This window comes from Pristiophorus japonicus, chromosome 1 (assembly GCF_044704955.1).
Source record: "Pristiophorus japonicus isolate sPriJap1 chromosome 1, sPriJap1.hap1, whole genome shotgun sequence".
Lineage (NCBI taxonomy): Eukaryota > Metazoa > Chordata > Chondrichthyes > Pristiophoridae > Pristiophorus > Pristiophorus japonicus.
The window spans coordinates 179,991,590-180,006,236 of NC_091977.1; positions in this window are offsets into that span (position 1 = coordinate 179,991,590).

Below are 14,647 nucleotides of genomic sequence, written 5' to 3' on the forward strand. Positions count from 1 at the left end.
GCTGTTGGGCGTGATGGGTTCGATTTCCTGGTCCGACGTGGTGTCGTTGATTCTTTAGGTATGTGTTGTGGACTCGAAAAAGGTGGTGTCTGCTGTGTTCAGGGCAGTCTGTGAACCGCAGCCTCGTTTGGTCCAGGTGCTTTCTGCAAATTTGTCCATTGTCTAGTTTGACTACAAACACCCTATTCCCTTCTTTAGCTATCACCGTGCCCGCGATCCACTTGGGAACATGTCCATAGTTTAGCACATACACAGGGTCATTCAGATCAATTTTCCGTGACACAGTGGCGCGACCATCGTTTACATTTTGTTGCTGCTGCCTGCTCTCTACCTGATCATGCAGGTTGGGGTGAACCAGTGAGAGTCTGATTTTAAATATCCTTTTCATGAGTAGCTCAGCCGGGGGCACTCCTGTGAGTGAGTGGGGTCTCGTGCGGTAGCTGAGCAGTACTCAGGACAGGCAGGTTTGGAGTGAGCCTTCTGTGACTCGTTTAAGGCTCTGTTTGATTGTTTGTACTGCCCGCTCTGCCTGCCCATTGGAGGCTGGTTTCAACGGGGCCGAGGTGACATGTTTGATCCCATTGCAGGTCATGAATTCTTTAAATTCGGCACTGGTGAAACATGGCCCGTTGTCACTGACCAGTATGTCAGGCAGGCCGTGGGTGGCAAACATAGCCCTCAGGCTTTCAATGGTGGCGGTGCTTCCCGACATTATTTCACGTTCAATCCATTTTGAAAAAGCATCCACCAACACCAGGAACATTTTACCGAGAAACGGACCCACATAGTCGACATGGATCCTTTTGTGGTCATGGAGGGCCAGGACCACAAACTTAGTGGTGCCTCTCTGGGCACGTTGCTCAACTGAGCACACATGCTGCATTGCCGTACACAGCACTCTAAGTCAGAGTCGATATCGGGCCACCACACGTGTGATCTGGCTATCGCTTTCATCATTACTATACTCAGGTGTGTGCTGTGGAGATCCGAGATGAACGTCTCCCTGCCCTTTTTGGGTAGCACTACGCAGTTATCCCACAACAGGCAGTCTGCTTGAATGGACAGCTCGTCCTTTCACTGCTGGAATGGCTTGATTAGCTGTTGCATTTCAACGGGGATGCTGGCCCAGCTCCCATGCAGTGCACAGTTTTTTACTAGGGACAGCAGAGGATCTTGGCTGGTCCAAGTCCTAATCTGCAGGGCTGTGACAGGTGATTTATCATTTTTAAACACTTCCATGACCATCAACAAATCTGCGGGCTGTGCCACCATCAACAAATTTGCAGACTGCGCCATTTCCACCCCCATGGTGAGCAATGGTAGCCGACTGAGAGCATCCGCACAGTTCTCAGTTCCTGGCCTGTGGCGGATGGTATAGTTATAAGCTGCTAGTGCGAGTGCCCACCTTTGTATGCGGGCTGAGGCATTAGTATTTATCCCCTTGTTTTCAGCGAACAGGGATATGAGGGGCTTGTGATCGGATTCCAGCTCAAGTTTGAGGCCAAACAGGTACTGATGCATTTTCTTTACCCCGAACACACACGCTAATGCCTCTTTCTCAATCATGCTGTCGGCCCTCTCGGCCTTAGACAAGCTCCTGGAGGCATAGGCGACAGGTTGCAACTTCCCCACAACGTTAGCTTGTTGTAATACACACCCAACTCCATACGACGACGCATCACATGCTAGCACAAGTCTTTTACACGGGTTATACAAAACAAGCAGCTTGTTGGAGCATAACATGTTTCTGGCTTTCTCAAAAGCAATTACTTGTTTTTTTCCCCATACCCAGTTCTCACCTTTACGCAATAACACATATAGGGGCTCTAAGAGGGTGCTTAACCCCGGTAGGAAGTTACCAAAATAGTTGAGGAGTCCCAGGAACGACCGCAACTCCGTGATGTTCTGTGGCCTGGGCGCGTTCCTGATAGCCTCTGTCTTGCCGTCTGTGGGCCGAATGCCGTCCGCCGCGATCTTTCTCCCCAAAAACTCTACTTCTGTTGCCATGAAGACGCATTTTGACCTCTTCACCCGCAGCCCTACGCGATCCAGTCGCTAGAAGACCTCCTCCAGGTTTTGTAGGTGCTCGACGGTGACCCGACCCGTGACCAATATGTCGTCCTGAAAAACCACCGTGTGTGGTACCGACTTGAGTAGGCTCTCCATGTTTCTCTGGAAGATTGCTGCAGCCGACCGAATTCCAAACGGGCATCTGTTGTAGATGAACAGTCAGTTGTGCGTGTTGATGCAGGTGAGGCCCTTCGAAGACTCCTCCAGCTCCTGCGTCATGCAGGCCGAAGTCAGATCAATCTTGGTGAACGTCTTGCCTCCTGCCAGCGTCGCAAATAGGTCGCCTGCCTTAGGTAGTGGGTATTGGTCCTGTAGCGAGAAACAATTAATAGTTACTTTACAATCGCCGCAAATCCTGACCATGCCATCACTTTTGAGTACTGGAACAATCGGACTGGCCCACTTGCTGAATTCCACTGGGGAGATGATGCCCTCACGTTGCAGTCTGTCCAGCTCGATTTCCATTCTTTCCCTCATCATGTGAGGTACCGTTCGCACCTTGTGGTGAATAGGTCATGCCTCTTGGACCAAGTGGATCCGCACCTTCGCCCCAGAAAAGTTTCCAATGCCTGGCTCAAAAAAGGGAAGGAAATTTTCAAGAACCTGGGTACATGAGGCCTCATCGACATGTGATAGCGCTCGGATGTCATCCCAGTTCCAGCGGATTTTGCCCAGCCAGCTCCTTCCAAGCAGTTTGGGGCCATCGCCCGGGACAATCCAGAGTGGCAGTTCATGCACCGTGCCCTCGAAGGTGACCTTGACCATGGTGCTGCCAGGACATTGTTAAGCTCTTTCCAGTACGTTCTCAGTTTCGTGTGGTTGGGGCTCAGGGCTAGTCTGAGTGCCTTGTTGCACCACAGTCTCTCAAACATCTTTTTAGTCATGATGGATTGCCTACCGCAAGTGTCCAGTTCCATGGCTACGGGTAAGCCATTCAATTTAACATTTAGCATTATAGGTGGACATTTCGTCGAAAATGTGTGCACCCCATGTACTTCAGCATCTGCCTCCTCTCTCTGAGGCTCGAAATTGTTTTGATCCACCATGGACCGATCGTCCTCTGCCACGTGGCAATTAGCAGGTTTTGCAGAGCTTGCAGCTCATCTGCAAGCTAGTTGGAGGTGCCCCATGGTTCCACAGCTCTCGCAAACATACCCTTTGAAGCGGCATGAATAGGCTGAATGGAAGCCTCTACAATGCCAACAAGGTGTGAATTGCCTTGCATTCATCCTTTGTTGCGGACTCTGAGTCATCTGGGTCACCTGAGGCCTGCTGGCAGTTGCAGACTCGCGGGTTCTGCCCTGTACATTTCTGCTCGCAAACACAGTTCCAGTTAATTTATGAACATTGCTAGCACTTGTGTGCTAAGAGATTTGTTTGGTGTTATCACTGGTGGACATAAACGCCTGTGCTATCGCAATGGCCTTACTGAGGGTCGGTGTCTCTACAGTCAAAAGTTTTCGTAGGATGGTCTCGTGGCCAGTGCCCAGTACAAAAAAGTCTCTGAGCATTTGCTTCAGGTAGTCATCAAACTCACATTGTCCTGCAAGTTGCTTTAGCTCGGGGACGTAGCTTGCCAATTCCTGAACTTCAGATCGCTGGCATGTGTAGAACCGATACCTCGCCATCAGCACGCTTTCCTTCGGGTTAAGATCATCCCGAACCAGTGTACACAGCTCCTCATTCGACTTACCTGTAGGTTTCACCAGAACCAGAAGATTCTTCATGAGGATGTAGGTCGGTGCCCCACAGACCATGAGGAGGACCGCTCTCCTTTTTGCAGCGCATCCTTCTCCGTCCAGCTCGTTGGCTACAAAGTACTGGTCTAGCCATTCGACATAGGCTTCCCAGTCCTCACCCTCCGAGAATTTCTCGAGGATGCCCACAGTTTGCTGCATCTTTGCGTTGGATTTGTATACTCGTCGCCAGTTATTGTGTTCCTAACACAGATGAGACTGCACACAAGGAGGTTAAAGTAACAGTGACATCAGTCTTTATTAAGGCACTCCAGAGTGAGGAACAGGCTTTAGGGGCCGGCTTATATACAGTGCTCCCAAGGAATGCTGGGATCCCTTGGGACTTCAGGGGATGCACTCCCTGGTGGCGGAACATGGGAGTGCATGCTTTACAGATACACAACAGTACCAACCTGGTGCATCGCGTGGCAGCCAGGGTGTACAGTGTCAAGTAAAATAAATCTGTCCAGGTTGAGGCTATCCCTAACCTCCCAGGTAGCAATGGGTGCCGATGCCCTGTGTCCTGTGCAGCATCAGTTGATTGCAGAGAAGTTTGGTGTTGTTTTTAGTGCTGCTGGTGTGCCTGGTGCTGTTGGTGTTGGGGCTAATCATGGTGGGATTCTAAGGACCAAGGTGAGATAGTTTCAAGGGCACTAATGCTGATGGAAAAGGTGGCAGGTGAAGTAGAGATGACAAGCGATCTGTCAATGGTGGGAGAGGTAATAAGATCAGGCTGAATGGAGGCTTGTGTAAAGACTTGCAGCAATCTGAATCTGCAGTGGAAATGCAATTTAGAGAAGCTAGTGTCTAAGGGAAGATATCTGATTCAGCTGGAAGCTTTGACTTGACATTTGAAAATGTCAACCCATCAGCTGAAAGAATGGCAAGTCACCTCCCACCTCAGCTTCACTGATGAGGTCTAGGCACAGCTGGAAACTGGTGGGCATTCGGTCAAAATCAAAATCTGGGGGAAAAGCATTGTTATGTGGCTGTAAACATGCCACTAATGATTTCAATTGCCTCCCCCACCGCTGCATGTCAGGTCTGCTCAGCGCAGACCTGCTATTTGGGAAAGGCAGGTTGACAGCGGGGTCCCAACCCACTGCCAAAAACATTTTTTCTCCTACCTAACCTGCCCGCTGACCACAGGAAAATTCTGCTCCTAGGTGTTGGTTAAAGGAATAATATTGCAGTGGGTAAGGTACTATGTGGGGCAACCCAGAGCTCAGTATAGAGACCATTACTGTTTCTTTCAGTGGGCAGGTAATGAGTGACATTGGGCAGCTGCTCATATCTGTAAAGAAGAATTTTCTGGAGCATCTCTGCCCCCTGTGCATGGGGTCAGGTTGTCCACTAAGATACTACATTATCCGCATGGATCATGTCGGCACCCAATCCTCGCTCCTCAAGTGGATCCCACTTCTGCCAGCCAGTACATGCCCTTTAACTTGGTGTACCCACCAGCCAGCAGATCCAAGACCAGGGCCAAAGAAACTGCTGTCATAGGAGTCCTATATCTCTCGCGAGGCCACTCTCACTGTGTTTGGAGTGGGTGGAGGTTTTGCTCCAAACAGACCCCAAGGAAACTCTTCTGAACCTGAAGCACCTTGGCTATAATTGGCAATACCTTTTTAGTGCAGCATTTGAACATTTGAACATTAGAGATTATCGACATTTCTGTTAGCAAAAACATTAGAGGCTATTTTTTGCTTCTTTTGGGTATTTTTTTCAAAGCAACTCATGTACAATATTTCATAATTGAGGTGGCACAAGAAGAAAGAAAACATGCCAGGGTGGCAGGCCATTCTGCAGACGCTGGCGCACCTATTTGTCAATGACCCAACTTGCTATATAGGTCAACAGGACAAAGCTTTGTCATGCGCTGTAAGGATACCCACAGGAAACTTACAACATCGGGTGGCACTACTAGCAGTTGACATGATTACCGGTGTCCTTAGTTGATCTTCCTAAGATTCATTCCCCTATCGAAGTAAAATATAAGCTACTGTACTGCACACACATCCATCAGAAAGCTGACTGATGCATTGGTTAGCACAGCCAGCACTTCCAGCTCTTTTTTCACTCAATACCCTGAGATGCATGACTAATTTCACCACTTCATTACTTGAAGTGTAGGGGTCACTAACTGCTGCCGGAATAGGGTTCTGATGAAGGGTTGCACCTGAAATGTTAATTGCATTTTCTCTTTATTAATTTCTTTTGGTGCTGGATTTTTATACTTCACAAACTGATTCAGCTGCAGTGAACTGTTCAAACTAATCTCCTTAGGTCTACACATCTGTATTTAACACTAACTTCACACTTTCAGTGTGAAACAAGTCTCTGTGGTCTTCAAATTTGTATTTAAAATTGTTTTTGTAAGTATTAATAATGTACCCAAAAGGTAACAAAGCAATTCTCCTCAAAAATGCTATACTTAATAAGTATGTTTGCACACTAATGCAAATAATATGAATGAATAAATACATCTCAGAATTATCTTGGCATCAAGGGAAGCCATAATAATGAAGTGTGTTCTGTAATTTGCTGCTAGATGGGGCCATATTCTAAAATACGTACATACAATTTCAAATAAACATAGAAAAATAAATATCTGATATGCTTAGCATTATGAATGTACATCAATAGCAGAAGAAATCCTTGTCTACTTAGGAGCGTTATTGCAGTAAATAGATTTATTCAATCTTGTTGAGATGAATTCTGACAAGCTTTGTATTAATTAATCATTCAAATTCACTGTTCGGTATGTTCATTACAATGTTACTTTATGACATCAACTTCAGAGCACCTTTGAGAAAATTAACTTCTCAAATGACTTTGATTGTTATCTAGTGTTTGGATATAAAAAAAATTAAGTATTCTGGACAATTGGTAGGTACTTTGCTGTCATCATGGGGAGCGGGCAGGGAAGTGGAGCTGAGTCCCTGATTGGATCAGCCATGAACTTATTAAATGGCGGAGCCGGCTCGAGGGGCCGTATGGCCTTTTCCTGCTCCTGTTTCTTATGTTCGTATGTTAGAAAATGAAGTTTAAAGGTGACCAGCAATGTGTGATTTAATTTGATAGGACTATTGTTCTATTGCTTGTACAATAACCACAGAATTGTTAAATATAGTGGCATTAAATTTCCTCTGTGCTTCTAGTGTTAAAACACTGTAATCTAGGTGGACGGAGCAGGAATTGGAGTGACACCCAGTCACGCTGACTTCCCAGCCCCTTTTTCCACTATCAGAATTTCCAGTCAATGCTGGGGGCAAACACATAACATGGTTGCACATAAATGAGGGAACATATTATGACATTGTCATTCAACATAATTTACGCCATTTTACATAAGAACATAAGAAATAGGAGCAGGAGTAGGCCATATGGCCTTTCGAGCCTGCTCCGCCATTTAATAAAATCATGGCTGATCTGATCATGGAATCAGCTCCACTTTCCCGCCTGTTCACCATAACCCCTTATCCCCTTATTGTTTAAGAAACTGTCTATTTCTGCCTTAAATTTATTCAATGTCCCAGCTTCCACAGCTCTCTGAGGCAGTGAATTCCACAGATTAACAACCCTCTGAGAGAAGAAATTTCTCCTCATCTCTGTTTTAAATGGGCAGCCGGTTTATTCTAAGATCATGCCCTCTAGTTCTAATCTCCCCCATCAGTGGAAACATCCTCTCTGCATCCACCTTGTCAAGCCCCCTCATAATCTTAATGCGTTTCGATAAGATCACTTCTCATTCTTCTGAATTCCAATGAGTAGAGGTCCAACCTACTCAACCTTTCCTCATAAGTCAACGCCCTCATCCGTGGAATCAACCTAGTGAACCTTCTCTGAACTGCCTCCAAAGCAAGTATATCCTTTCGTAAATATGGAAATCAAAACTGCACGCAGTATTCCAGGTGTGACCTCACCAATTCCTTTTTTGCTGTAGCAAGACTTCCCTGCTTTTATACTCCATCCCCTTTGCAATAAAGGCCAAGGTACTATTGGCCTTCCTGATCACTTGCTGTGCCTGCATGCTAGCTATCCTTTTGTGTTTCATGCACAAGTACCCCCAGGTCCCGCTGTACTGCAGCACTTTGCAATCTTTCTCCATTTAAATAATAACTTGCTCTTTGATTTTTTCTGCCAAAGTTCTTGACCTCACACGTTCCAACATTATACTCCATCTGCCAAATTTTTGCCCACTCACTTAGTCTGTCTATGTCCTTTTGCAGATTTTTTGTGTCCTCCTCACACATTGCTTTTACTCCCATCTTTGTATTGTCAGCAAACTTGGCTACGTTACACTCAGTCCCTTCTTCCAAATTGTTTATATAGATTGTAAATAGTTGGGGTCCCAGCAATGATCCCTGCAGCACCCCACTAGTTACTGGTTGCCAACCAGAGAATGAACCATTTATCCTGACTCTCTGTTTTCTGTTAGTTAGCCAATCCTTTATCCATGCGAATATATTACCCCTAACCCCGTGAACTTTTATCTTGTGGTACCTTGTCAAATGCCTTCTGGAAGTCGAAATACACCACATCCACTGGTTCCCCTTTATCCACCCTGTTCGTCACATCTTCAAAGAATTCCAGCAAATTTGTCCAACATGACTTCCCCTTCATAAATCCATGCTGACGCTGCCTGACCGAATTTTGCATTTTCCAAATGTCCTGCTACTGCTTCCTTAATAATGGACTCCAACATTTTCACAACCTCAGATGTTAGGCTAACTGGTCTATAGTTTCCTGCTTTTTGTCTGCCTCCTTTTTTAAATAGGGGCGTTACATTTGCAGTTTTCCAATCTGCTGGGAGCTCCCCAGAATCCAGGGAATTTTGGTAAATTACAACCAATGCATCCACAATCCCTGCCGCTACTTCTCTTAAGACCCTAGGATGCAAGTCATCAGGTCCAGGGGATTTATCTGCTTTTAGTCCCATTATCTTACTGAGTACCACCTCCTTAGTGATTGTGATTGTATTCCTTCCCGCCTATAGCCCCTTGACTATCCACTGTTGGAATATTATTAGTGTCCTCTACCGTAAAGACTGATACAAAATATTTGTTCAGAGTTTCTGCCATCTCCATGTTCCCCATTACTAATTCCCTGGTCTCGTCCTCTAAGGGACCAACATTTTCTTTAGCCACCCTTTTCCTTTTTATTTACCTATAGAAACTCTTGCTAACTGTTTTTATATTTTCACCTGTCAACCATTATCCCTTAGGACATCCAGGTGATACAGAATTTAAAGAAATAAGTTTCAGTCGATCACAAGGCAATTGATTGCAGTACGGAAACCAGCTTATTAACAAAAAAGCGGAATTGTCCAAGTAGATGCCTGTTAATATCTCCCCTTCCTTCCCTCATCTGATCCTGACCTGCTCCTAATCACTCACCCACTCCAGTTCTGGTCCCCTATCACTTTGAAATTTCTCCACATCCCCCCACATACCTCCACATCTGCCCCATACCCTTTCCTCACTTATCTCCTCATTGAGACACCTTTGCTGCCTCCTTGATCCCATTCCTACTCACTAAATCTCTCCTCCTGCTCCCCATGCTATCTGACATTGTAAATGTTTTCATTTTCATCACCCCTCCTGAAAAAGTCCAAACTCAACCCATTTTACAAACTACCATCTCTAAAGATTGTTGAAAGCATTATCACCGCCTAGCTTCATGTCCACCTCTGTCCTGCTCATAGCATTAATATGGACATGACCAAAGTCACAGCAACATCCTCTGTGATTGTAACCATTGTCTGTACAGTTAATTCCTGTACAGTGTAGGAGAAATTACCTTGATAATGTCCCCAAAATAGAGTTTCAGCTTAAATGTGTCTGCAAAATGGAGTCACAATCAGACTGAATGTTGGGAAATCAAAAGCGTTAATACTATTTAAAACCATAAACGTTTATATAAACTAAAAATTTCTTGCTGGTGAACAATGTCAGCCATCAAAGCCACAGGCTCATAGATAGCTTCTTCGGGAGATATAGATATTTCATGCCTTATCTGGATCTGTGTGTGACCCATCGTTAGTGAAAGCCTGAGAAGCTAAGGACTGAAAGCATGACCTAGCATACTTGGGTACTGATGCTTCATTAACCTGGAGGTCCACTGGGGTACCAACATAGATGTGTCATGTATCTCACATTACTGTACATAACTGTATCTTACCATGCTATACATGATTGTAACCAGATATGACCCGTAACCACAAGATTACCTTACCACCAGGGGTGCACTTGCAGGAGACACTGGATATACCTGTCCCAGACAAGTGTGCCATTCGAGAGCTGTGTAATAAAGGTGCAGGTCTTGAGTGACCTTGACTTCAGCATGTGCCTCGGGTGAGTCTGTACTGCAGGGACAGGACTTTACAGGGTGTATGAGGTAATGGACACCAACAGGTGTGAATTTTTCTAACATAAATGTTACTCCAATTGGTTAATAAAATCGAGGCGGTTTCTGTAAAATAAAGGATATATAGGATAGCAGAGTTCAGGAGGACATACACAGACTTGATAGATTTATTAAGATCTGTCAGAAGAGTACTGTCCATGACCGCAACAAACCACGCAGGGTACAGGTATATTCTAAATAAGCACAACAGATTTTATTAAGTAGTTTACTTCCAGTACAAAGAAATATTACTGAACAGGGCAATAGACAGTCTGTTCCTTGATGACTGTGGTGCTGTCTCTCGCTGTGTTTTGTTGACTGTAGTTTTTCTCCAGTCTTCCTCCGAGTTTGCGTTGCCTTCAGAGTTCAATAGCTGTTACTTTTTTACCTTTTTTCAAATGCTGTGATAACTGCAGCTGTTTAAGTTTCACATGTCATTACAATGCTCACGATATTAACTCAAACATCCCCCGACCTTCAACATGTTTATCTCGCTATCCTCCTTTTTTGCAGAAGGAGTCGTTTTTCTCTGAGAACTTTTGCACAGACAACTTTACACACAGTTCATTACTGAGCTTAGCTTTTCAAAATTAGGATAAGAAATGATACATGCTGCAGACCCTTATCTTACTAATTAATAGCTGTCCTTCTCTCTTCTCCTGCTCGCCATGCTATCTGACATTGTAAATGTCTTCATTTTCATCACCCCTCCTCAAAAAGTCCAAACTCAACCCATTTTACAAACTACCACTCCTACCATCTCTAAAGATTGTTGAAAGCATTATCATCTCCTAGCTTCATGTCTACCTCTGTCCTGCTCATAGCATTAATATGGACATGACCAAAGTCATGTGACTGTAACCATGACATTATTTGTACAGATAATTCCTGTACAGTGTAGTAGAAATTACCTTGATAATGTCCCCAAAATTCAGAATTAAGCTGAATACTAACAGAACAGAGTATTCTTACTACTTCAGTACATGATAGCAGCCAACACAATATTGGCTTAATTTACCATGATGCTTTGCTTCTCAGCTTTTATCATAGTTAGCTAAGCTTACACAAATTTTACTTACTTTTATCATATAGCAGTTAAACAAAAGCATTATTAAAACATTATCACAACATGCAGATAAGTTTCATCTTAAAATATCCCCAGCTTGAGGCCAAGGATGCCTCACTTTATCATGATATTAGCTGGACCCTCTTAATCTGGATCAGCAGTATCATACCCAGATCAATTCTCTACCTCCAATATCCATACGCTTTATGACACTAACTTCGTCCTTTCTGAATTATGGTATGATTTTGGTTTTCCATCTTTACTCATTTTAATGGAATTTTGTGTTCTAATCAATTAGATTTGTTTTTAGTGCTGGTTAGTCATAGACATTGGCTTATGCATCAAAGTCTTGCTACATGGTCAAAATATCAAACTTATCTCCTTAATTAAGACAAGAGTCAAGACTTATTTATGACTTGAATAATGTAAAACTTATTCAGAGTCTGAACTTGGGAGACAAAGCAATGTAGACAAAGAAAACTGACATTGTAAAGAAAGTGGACGTTACCGCGAGCGATATCAAATGGGCGGTAGCGTTAAATTTTTTGACCTTCTGCCGTAAAGCGTGGCCGTCTTTAGCAACGGCATGGCAATGCTCAATTCCCGCGATTCAGGAGGTCAAGGATCATCATGACATGCGTAGAAGAGGAGACAGAGAGAGAGGAAGCTCAGAGGCACTGAAAGCATGTGTGGCTGTGGTGTGTGCTTGTCTGGCTGTTGTGGGAGGCATGACGGAGATTCACCAGTAGCAAAAAGCCTACTAAGCACCAAGAACATAGTTGACACCGAGTTTTTGTCCAACAAATAAGATATAATATGGAAGGGATGGAGGAGGCCTTGGAGCTGGTAGCCAGGAACATTGGTGGCAGAGGGCTCCCAGTGGTCCCGGAGCACTGCACTATACCCCAAGGTGATGCACCCCCATTGCTAACCACACATGAGAGCCAGCAGCAACATCTTGCTTCTGGCTCAGAGCACATTCCCACCTTGGGACCGTCCTCTCCCATATCTGTCCAAGCAGCGCTTCAGCCGTCATCCCACCCCCCCCCACCCCTCCCCCCAATCCCTCAATAAAGCATCGCCTGAGGACCTTCTCGACCAGGCGGCTTGGAGTCAGGAGGGGAAGGGGTAGAAGTGGGGAGGAGAAGCGGGGGAGGGGCGGGGGGAGGGGAAGGGTTGGTTTGTAGAGAAATACTGATGATTTCAGACTAATGTTCGGTTTAAATTTTTTTATTTAACAAAACCTTGTAGCACATTGGCTCAGATAGCTGCATCATTACACACGGGTGATTCCTTAACATCAAAGGGTATAATGACACTTAACTTCAATCAAGTTAAACTTTAACTGTCACCAAGGTGATGCCCACCATTAATGTATGACTTGCATACCCAGAGTAAATACCACCAACGTTCTTTCAGGCAAAGCGATCATTGATGAGCTCCTGATGTAAGGCTCTTCCCAGCTATCATGCCACCATGGGCCCTTTCATGCGGTCTACAGCAGGGCGGGGACATGGCTTCAGCATCAGCCTGATTGTCTGGGCCGATGTCAGCGTCCACCTCCTCATCCTCCTCTTCCTCTCTCTGGTGAGGTGGACTGTCAGACTCATCAGGCAATTCTTGTCCCCTCCTGATAGCCAAGTTGTGTAGCATGGAGCACACCACCACGAATTGAGTTACCTGCTCACGGTGATATTGGAAGTCGCCTCCTGAGTGTTCAGGCATCTAAAGCGCTGCTTCAGCATTCCAATGGTTTTCTCCACGATATTGTGAGTTGCTCTGTGGCTCTCATTGTATCGCCTCTCGGCCTTGGTGTGGGTATCACGCAGGGGGGTTAACAACCAGGTGGCAAGGCCATATCCTTTGTCACCAAGCATCCAGCATTGACCTTGTAGCTCATTGTTAAACAAATCAGATACAGTGCTCTCACGCAGTATGTGAGCATCATGGATGCTGCTCGGAAATTGAGTATTCACTGCCAGTATAATTTGCTGGTGGTCGACAACCAGGTCGACATTCAGGGAGTGGAATCCCTTGCGGTTCCTGAAAACCTCTGTATCCTGAAAAGGCGCCCGCATCGCAATGTTCATACAGTCTATAGCTACTTGCACCTTGGAGAAGTTTGCAATTCCAGAGAATCCTAGAGCCCTCTCAGTCTTTGCCTCCCTGGTCATAGGGAAGCTGATCAAGTCCCTCCTGCGTATGTACAGGGCTTCAGTGACCTGTCTAATGCAGCGATGTGTGGCATGCTGAGAAAGTCCGCAAATGTCGGCAGCTGTGGCCTGAAAAGAACCCGAGGCGTAGAACAACAGTGCCGCGGTGACTTTGACCTTGACTGTGCAGTTCTGATGGTGCTGGCAGGCTGCAGATCTGCCCTTATGAGCTGGCATACCTCAGTGATAACCTCTTTGTGGAAGTGAAGTCTCCGAAGGCAGGTGGTGTCGGGCAAGTCGAGGTAAGAATGCTTCTCCTTGTACTTGCAGGGGGTGGAACGTCTGGTCCTCCTCACCTATCTGTCACATCTTACATTGGGCACATAATGCAGTGGAGCGTTCCTTCGGTGATGTCGAGTCTGCTGCATGTATTTGGTCACCAAGAGAGGGTGAGAAAGGACAGGCCCCATTGCAGTAGCTCACTATTTCCCACCAATTGGTCACAAACAAGGAATGTCCCGACGAAGACACCTCTTCAGTTCCAGTCGGTCACAGTATGGTCAAGATGTTTTTACAGATGTTCACATCAACTCCAATGATCTGCAGAGTACATCCGAACTCCGCCGAGGTTGAAGCACAACAACCTTTTAAAGGACACAACATGTGATTTAGAACATGGCGTCCATAATGCTGTGATAAGTTCCGGTTAGTTTGACTTTTTGTGGCCGTTTTTTTGAGCAAGCGATATTGTGGGCGATATGTGTGCGAGGTGGTGAAATTGACGCAGGGTGATCTCATGGTTGCTAATTTCGGTAAATATGCTCTTTACAACAAAAAAAGGTGGGCAGGCATTAATATTGAATCTCGGCGTTAAATCCGTGCGGAAAGTAACGCTGGGCAATATTATGGGTGGTGAATTCGCCCATTCTGCTGATTCCACCCAAAAAAAGTGGGCAGACGATAATATTTTTAACCAGTGTTAAGCAAGTGATGCTGAGCTATAAGTTTCTGAAAAATGGCCGGCAGTTTCCATTTTGTGCCAAAATGGGCGCTATATGGGCATTATATATCATTTCAGCGGTAAAATGGGCGTTAAGTGGGCTTTAAGCATGCAAAAAAAGTGGAGGTTCTAGCCCATGGACTTAAAAGATTCTCTAGATCTCTCTTTTACTCGTATCCATCTTGTGGATAATTCTTGCTAAATTTATTTC